Genomic DNA, 8707 nt, shown 5'->3' on the forward strand with positions numbered 1-8707 from the left:
AACATACAGCTGTTGCACACTCCGTGGAAAAATTCACTCTTTTAATTAATTAAAGGCTGTGATTTAAATATTCACAGATGCCATGAAATGTGGAGTTAAGGCTCCTGTTAAGACAGCCATAATTCTGTCCCTTACCACTGTGCTATAAAGGCACATTAAAAAAAAATGGAAGGAGAAATGTAAGTAATGGATAATGCCATTTAAAATCCAAGCCCAGAGAGCACATAAATACATGTTTATATTTAGGATTGTGATTTGCCCTACCCAAGTCTAATAAAGTGAATGGAATCATTCACATGTATGAAATTTACATACATGCTTAAGGCTTGCACTGGACCAAGGACTCTCTGTCCCTTGAGCTTTGTAGAGAAATGTGCTCTTAAATGTGAAAGAGACTTTTGTGTCTATTCTCAGAAGCTAGTCTAGATTGTTTTCAAGATTTCATAGTATCAGTCAGGGTTGGAAGGGAACACAAGGATCATCTAGTTCCAACCTCCCTGCCATGTGAAGGGACACCCCACACTAGATCAGGCTGGCCGGAGCCTCATTCAGTCTGGTCTTAAACACCTCCAGGGACGGGGCCTCAACCACCTCCCTGGACAACCCATTCCAGGGCTTCACCACTCTCATGGTGAAGAACTCCCTCCTCACATGCAGTCTGAGAATTCTTAAAAACCTTTACCCCTTCAGTATTGTGGTTGTATAATTCTTTTCAGTGTTAATAAAATGCTGTTGGGAAATTTACTTACACGTCTGTCTTAATTGATTTATTTGACCTGTTCCTAACTCCTTTGCATTTCCCTTTCTCATCAAGAGAGGTGCCCATATAAGCAGGATTCATGTCTGTATTGCTAAAAAGGCCCCCAAATGCTACTTTCATTCAGAAAATCCAGACTGCTCAAACCTGTGGGTGATTGTCTTTGTGACAGGGCTAATCTGATTTGTAGCTGTCAAGGTATTAAACAGCACGTGACCCGCTGGGCTTTGTAACAGGCACCTGATTAGAGAGGAGAAATTAGGTTTGTGTTGTGAGCTGCACTATCTGCAAATGCTAAGTAAATTTAAACCAGGCAGTTATATTCACCATAATATTATTAAATATGTTCAGCTGAAGAATAAATAGAAATCTAACTTCACTTGCAGTTGTACACCTTGCTGTTGGGAGGAAGGTCAGCTCTTTTCCACTTGCATTTAGTGGATTTCATATGAGAAAAAAAACCCCCTAGATACTGAGAAAAACAAATTAGTGTCTGTTTCAGCAACTGTACAGAATTGCTTTTCCATGCAAAAGAGCTTTTCCTGTCTGTTCATCTATTATTTGATCTAACTCAAATGAGAAAATTTAGGAGGGAAATGAAAAAAGAGCAATAAATGCTCAGAATGGTGACTGGTACCTTAGGAACCAACCCAAAAGTTTAGAAGCCAAGATGGTAGTAGGGCTGCTAGCTGTAGTGATCAAGTTAAAGGAGGGATAGTCAGAAGAGGAAGGGGGGGGGGGGGGGGGGGGGGGGGGAAGCCTTGTATCACAGGCTCAAATATGTTTTAAAAATGGAAAGGTGTAATTTGTTATGGCATACCCCAAAATTTAGATGTGTCATAAGAAAGAAGATGAGTGCAAATTAAAATGCAGATGCAGAGGTGAACAGGGTCATACTCTGACCATTGCAGTTGTGTTTTGTGTATGAGCTAATTAATGCAAAACTTCTTAGTGTATAATACTGGCAAGGGAGTAGGGGATTTCATCATCTCTAATTTGGTGCATGTCACAGAAGGGGAATTTTCATGTAGAATCTGAACTTAGTGTGTCTGACATCTCTCATCCCCAAAATTATTGCTCTAGAGAAATCACATGGACCATGAACCAATGAACATACTTCAGATCTGGGTGTTTGCTGTAGGAAAGTAACAATTAATACAGTTTACCTCCAAATGTTCAGCAGAGAAATATGTGGGTGGGTTCTAGGGGGTCTAGAGTGCTGCAAGCACAAGGGGACACCATAAGCATGGGCATTTGCGGCTTCCCTTCAATCAACTGATATGTCCCCATGGCACACCTTACAGCTCATTGTCCTAACAATTTCCTGTACAGTGCTGTCTGCCTGTCCATAGGCAGCTGGAGGCTTCTTGTGTTTTGAGTGTTTTGGCTCCAGGACTGTCTTTTTATTCACATGTTTGTGTTTTAGTCATACATCAGCTCCTTTCACACACCACTCAGAGTTCCACGGGGCTCCTTTCACACCCCACTAACAGCTATTGGTGTTGTGGCAATACAAACAGTATCGTTCACTCTAATTTTACTCAAAGTGATAGATGTTTTCCCAAGCACTTTTGGAATAAGTTAGCTTAAAAAATGTTGATTTCCTGTTGACTAAGATTTCAGACATGTTTCTCCAATTAAAGAGGTTTGTTTGCAGCATGCAAAAATAAATTAAGATTTCCAAATCTCTGTAACTGACTGGATCTCCAAAAACCTGAGTACATGTCACTGAGAGTTTAATGTTACTGGTAAAGAGTAAACAGTCTCCTGTGACAGATTAATTGCATGAGGTTGCCTTGCAAATATTAAATAAATGACAGAGATTCAAATCTGAAGTAAATAAAAGCAGGCATTATTTACTTGCTAGGTTTTCTTTCTCCCCTTGGAAAAGCAATGTTTATTTCCCAAGTATGTTGGGGAGAAGAATGGATGGATGTGAGGAGGAGGCTGGATGTGAGGAGGAGGTTCTTCCCCATGAGAGTGGTGAAGCCCTGGAATGGGTTGTCCAGGGAGGTGGTTGAGGCCCTGTCCCTGGAGGTGTTTAAGAGCAGGCTGGATGAGGCTCTGGTCAGGCTGATCTAGTGTGGGGGTGTCCCTGCCCATGGCAGGGGGGTTGGAACTAGCTGATCCTTGTGATCCCTTCCAACCCTGACTGATACTATGATACTATGAATGTGAATTTGGTTGCTGCTATCACCTCCTTGTTTCAGTGATGACAAAAGGATAGAAGCAGCCTTTCAGTGCACTGTTTCTCCCATGCTCAGTTTCATCTTCTGTATTCTTACCATAGCTGATGGTTTTCCATTATAACAACTGGATCAAAACTGACTGTGACAAAGTACAACTCCCCTTTGCCACCTTCTTGGCCTTATTCTGCACTTACAGTCCAGCTGATATTTGGGAATTAAATGAGTAATCTCTGCTCCCAGCGTTAATCACTTTGGCTTTAGGGAGAAGCATTAATCACTTTGGCTTTAGGGACATTCTTTTGCATAATATAGGAGGAAGAGTTGAACAACTGGACCCTAAAGGCAGGTGAGGGAAATGAGAAGTGGTATTCATCGATTTGCAGAGCACAAGTCTTTTGTTTGTTTGCTGCTTCCTACTCACTAAATTAGAAATACATCCTGTTCCTGGGTATTCCAGGTTAGCAGCCTTGACCAAATGAGTGCAGGAAGCATTGCCTGTTCTGCTGTTGTTCCCTGGGATTCTCACCTTCATGGGGGTGTCTTGTGGATGATGGCATTTTCATTGTGAAGACAAACACAGAAGGCAATACTTGGAATTCATTCCCTGGGTGGCTGGGTTTTCTGCAGAAATGAATTAGCAAAGAATGAAGCAAATGTGATTGCATTTTATGTTGGTTTTCCTCCTAGCACCTTTTGAGTCCACAGGCCAGTTTCAGTTAAATTTTACAAGGTAAAAGATGCTAGGTAAAAAAATCAGTGTTTGGAGAGAGGGGATAAGGCCAAATAGTATCATAGTATCATAGTATCATTCAGGGTTGGAAGGGACCACAAGGATCATCTAGTTCCAACCCCCCTGCCATGGGCAGGGACACCCCACACTAGATCAGGCTGGCCAGAGTCTCATCCAGCCTGGTCTTAAACACCCCCAGGGACGGGGCCTCGACCACTTCCCTGGACAACCCATTCCAGGGCTTCACCACTCTCATGGTGAAGAAATGAGAGCTCCCACAGGTGGAAAAGCAAACAGCTCCATTCAGCCTGACAGCAGCCTGCTGGCCACTGAGCATGAGCTACCCATGTCACTGCCTTTAGCTTAGTGAATGCATCAGAGAGGATATGGGATGGGGACAGAGTAATCCTGAACAGTGAAGGAATACCTATTCAATATATAAAACTTATTCATACATTCCTGGTCAGGAAGGATTTTGTATAGAAGGAAGCACTGGAATCTGTAAATTTTTTGGGGAATACTAAGCAAAACTGCAGTACTGAGCAAGAAGTACAGCTCAAAAGCAAGCACTCACCTATTGTGGATAATGCTATCCTAAAGCTGGTCATGAAGCTCATATTAGACAGATGAGATGAGGAATTCTAGGATAAGAACAGGATACAAAGCCCAGTATTCTGAAGTACTTATAGAGAATTATCTATTTTCATTTCTCATGGCCTGATTTCCCTGTTTCTGAATATCTACAGCTCTCAACAACTTCAAATGCATGCTGGTATTCAAGTCTCTTTAGGTGGCTAGATGAATGTGGATTTAAATGAAAAATTCTAGATACTTGAATGATCTGATTTTCAGGGATCATGAAAATGAAAATCTCCCAGTTGAATCCACAGACATTTAACCTTTGCAAAAATAAACTAAGAAATATTAGATTTATGGCTGAAAGTTACCTGTAGGTCTTCATTTTGGAAGGGAAGGACTGTGGGGCCCACCAGAACTCGTTCAGTTCCTTTCCTCTTTCTCTCTACCACTCCACGTGCCTGCCACAGACAGGTTGGAATTAACTGGGTGGTTGTTATCAGAGTACCACGGGACTTCAGGATCTTGCAGAGATAGCCCTGCAGTTGTGTTGGGAACCAGATGAGCTTTTAAGTAGATATTTCCTAAATGGAAGAGCTGTTTCAAGAACAGTGTGAAGCCGTGCTCTTCCTGTCTTCTCTTCAGGAGGTTCAGGGCTGGCATTTCAGGGAGAGAGAAACTCTTTTTTAATTTAAGGAGTATTTTGGACTGAGGCTATGTGGAGGACCCCACCTTAGGTCTCACAACTCGTATAAAGTTTGGACCAAAAAATAAAAAGTACATGGCTATAAAAGCTTTAAGCTCCTATTATCCATAGAAACAAGAAAGCTGAGTGGTTTTGGCAAAGGATCTGCCAAAAGCATTCCAGAACAATCTGCAAATGAAATGCACTGCACAAAGCCTTTTTTTTTTCCCCTTTAAACTAGAAGAGGACAAGTTTAAAGTTTACTTTAAATCAGGAAAGTATTGAAACATCAACTTTGTAGTTTACCATGGGGACACTGGCAAAGGAATAAGATCTGTCCCACTATGAATTTAGCATTAAAAGCACATATAAGATAGGGGTTTTTCTTGGAGGTAGCCTGCTGCAGCAGACTGTCAAAGGACTTCTATCACACCCTCATTTGGGATCAAGATTTAAACACTAAGGGTCTGACCTGCAAACACATTTATACACAATTCCTCCCCCCCCTGTTTACTGAATGGCAACTAGGAATCCACACAGGAGGTACACATTTGAGGATCTAGATGCAGATTTTGTTATACTATGCTTTGGTGTGTCTTTGTTCACATCAAGAGGGATCTGGAGGTGCTGGAACGTGTCCAGAGAAGGGCCACGAGGATGATCAGAGGGCTGGAGCACCTCTCCTATGAGGACAGACTGAAGGAGTTGGGGCTGTTCAGTCTGCAGAAGAGAAGGCTCCGAGGTGACCTAATTGTGCCTTCCAGTATCTGAAGGCGGCCTACAGGAAGGCTGGGGAGGGACTTCTCAGGATCTCAGGTAGTGATAGGACTAGGGGGAATGGAATGAAGCTGGAGCTGGGGAGATTCAGGCTGGAGGTGAGGAGGAAGTTCTTCATCATGAGAGTGGTGAAGCCCTGGAATGGGTTGTCCGGGGAGGTGGTTGAGGCCCCGTCCCTGGAGGCGTTTAAGAGCAGGCTGGATGAGGCTCTGTCCAGCCTGATCTAGTGTGGGGTGTCCCTGCCCATGGCAGGGAGGTTGGAACTAGATGATCCTTGTGGTCCCTTCCACCCCTGACTGATACTATGATACTAAATCTTGTTTCTCATTCGCTCCCATCTCAAAGCAGAAGGAAACTCCATGCAAGAGAACCTCTCCACATTTTCAGAGTCTGAAGTGGACTGCTGACCCTCAGGGCAGTGAGGAACCTCTTCCACTCCTCTGAGAGCTGAAATTGAGATGTACAATGTCTTAAAGGTCTCCACCACTCCTGATGACCCACTCCATATAGGGCTTTGCCCAATGATTTTACATAGTAACGTCCCTTATTGCCCCATGTCACTCAGCTCCACATTTCTCTACTGTGCAAGTGCAGAGAGTGACAAGAAGCCAGGGTTCTTTGATATTTCTGTCCTTAGTTTCTGTGATACTTCCTGCTGTTCACAGAAATAGTATAGTGAAAGAGATAGTAACTTGCTGCTTTTTGACCCTAACAGGGATTATTCTTTGACAGTGCTCCACCTCAGTTAAAAATGTACATGTTAAAATATATTGAAGGCAGATAAGATCTGGAGCTCTTCTCACAGAGTGCTTCTCACTACTGCTTCCTGCTGCACCAGCACCATTTATTATTATTATTTTTTTTTAATATGAGCAGCAGAAAAGTAAATCATAGCATTTACCTTCCTTGCTGTGAAGGAAAGGACACAGAGAAGAGAGAAACCTGAGTGATCATTGCCCCTTTCCCTTGGCAGGCTTCTGATGTCAAAATCTGGCAGCTTTGGTTTCCACAGCTTTGTGTGTGTGTGTGTGCTTGGAAACTGTCTTAATTTGCATGGTTCACTGCCAGGTGAGAAAGAATAATGCCTGAATGTACAGAGCAAACATAGCTGGAGTATCAGACTACAGCTTGCTGGAGGGGATTGAAATGGTAGCTGCTCAAGACTTGCAGACCTTTGGCAGGGTTGTAAAAATACAAATAATCATAAAAGAAGGGAGACATTCTGACCCTAGCAGCAGCAGCAGCAGGACGTCTTTGCATGCAGGTCCTTCCAGGATCTGACTAACTGTCTTGTAAGGTCCATGTGGAATGTGTGAAGATTTGCAATAATCCTTTACTGAAACAAGACAGAGGACTTAACAGCTGAAATTGGTTCATCCAGCAAGACCTTGGCAGGGAAACAAGCCCCAGCACAGTTCCATATGGAGCTGAGCTATTATCCTTTTGTGCAGCTTGGACTTAATACTAATGCTTGTACTGATGCCTGCTTAAGACCAACTGACCAAACAAAGGACCAGCCAGCTGGCCAAGAGAAGAAACAGAAGACCTGTGACCATTCAGCCGAGCTGGGCAATCCCATAGCTATTCCTTGAGTCTGGATTTCAGTAGTGATGCCCCAGCCCTGACCCAGGTGTGATGTGAGACCTGGAGGCACTGTTCACAGGTGTTCTCTCTCTCTCTCTCTCTCTCTCCTTCATTTCACACTGTTGTTTTTTTTTTCATGTCATTGATACTCACTTTTTAGCAGGCTGGTCTCCCAGCACCAGAGCAGGAGTCAGCCTGCTGAGCTGACTCCTGCAAGTGTGAGGATAGTGGGTGTGAGTGTTGAGGAGAGGGGATGAGTCTCGAGCATCTTGCTTGTGCCAGCAATGCCAATCGTGGTCTGTAGTCAGGGATTAGTCAGGCAAAATTATTTTAGCTCTCTGCTGGTCCTTGGTAGTCTGTGACAGGACAGAGGGGACAGCCCAACCAGGGTGTGTTCTGACTTCAACACGTCCTAGCCCTGCTTATCACCAGACTTCACACTTAGAGCTAGTATTGTGTGGCTTATGCTTAACTTCTCTTGCACTACCACAAGGATTAACAATTTATTTCTGCAGCAGCTTGGCTAGTGAGGAATGCAGCCTCAGCTACTGCACCAGCAGTATCAATACAGCCAGAACCTGGTCTCTGTACACGTGCATTTGTGTGTGGGCATGCACATATATGTGTGTGTAAGAATAACAATTCTCCCAACACCAGTGTTACTATGAAAGCATAGAGAGCTGAGACAAGCTTTCAGAGAGAAATGTTTATCATTGCTATTTAACTTGGAGTATTTATTAAAATAAAACCCATTTTAAGATTAAAAAAAATAGCCAAGGGGCTGTGCAACTCTGGCATAATATATTCCAAGTGGAAAAAGGCTGAGCTGAAGCCATGCAGCCCTCACTCTTTGGCATGGTGTTCAACCAAGACCGTGTTTCCTTTTATAAAGAAACTTCGGTTTGGGGGGGCAAAAGGAAAATATGAATACCGCTCTGGAGCAGTGCTCCTGGACCCAGTCTCTTATAATAGTCCTAGAAAAACAGGGCAGATGATGTCATGGCAGCTGCTGATTGCCTGACAGACAGTTTCCGCAGCGCAACATGAGGCCCTTTGGTCTCCCTGTCAGGGAGATTGGCAGCTGAATGGCACCAATGAGCGCTGGACTGTATTCCCTCTGGGAATGCTGCCCTCATTGATGGACAGAAAGCAAAGGCGAAGATTGTCTTTGAACCTGAAAAGAATCCCCTTTTTTTCTCCCTAAAGCTCCTGCCTCCGCTCTCTGCAGCTCTTTTTTTTTTCTCATCTTTTTTTAAAGGTGTTTTGTTCTACAGCAGTTACTGAGCTTAATGGAACTGAATGACTTTTCCCCTTCACAATCTGTCAGTCAAAAGCTCAACTCCAGGGCTGTTAAATGAAGTCCTTTCAGAGTCAGACAGAGGAGGAATGTGTCAGTCATTCAACAGACC

The sequence above is a fragment of the Melanerpes formicivorus genome, unplaced genomic scaffold, assembly GCF_026170545.1.
Source record: "Melanerpes formicivorus ecotype bairdi unplaced genomic scaffold, bMelFor1.0.p_v2 SCAF_23, whole genome shotgun sequence".
Taxonomy (NCBI): domain Eukaryota; kingdom Metazoa; phylum Chordata; class Aves; order Piciformes; family Picidae; genus Melanerpes; species Melanerpes formicivorus.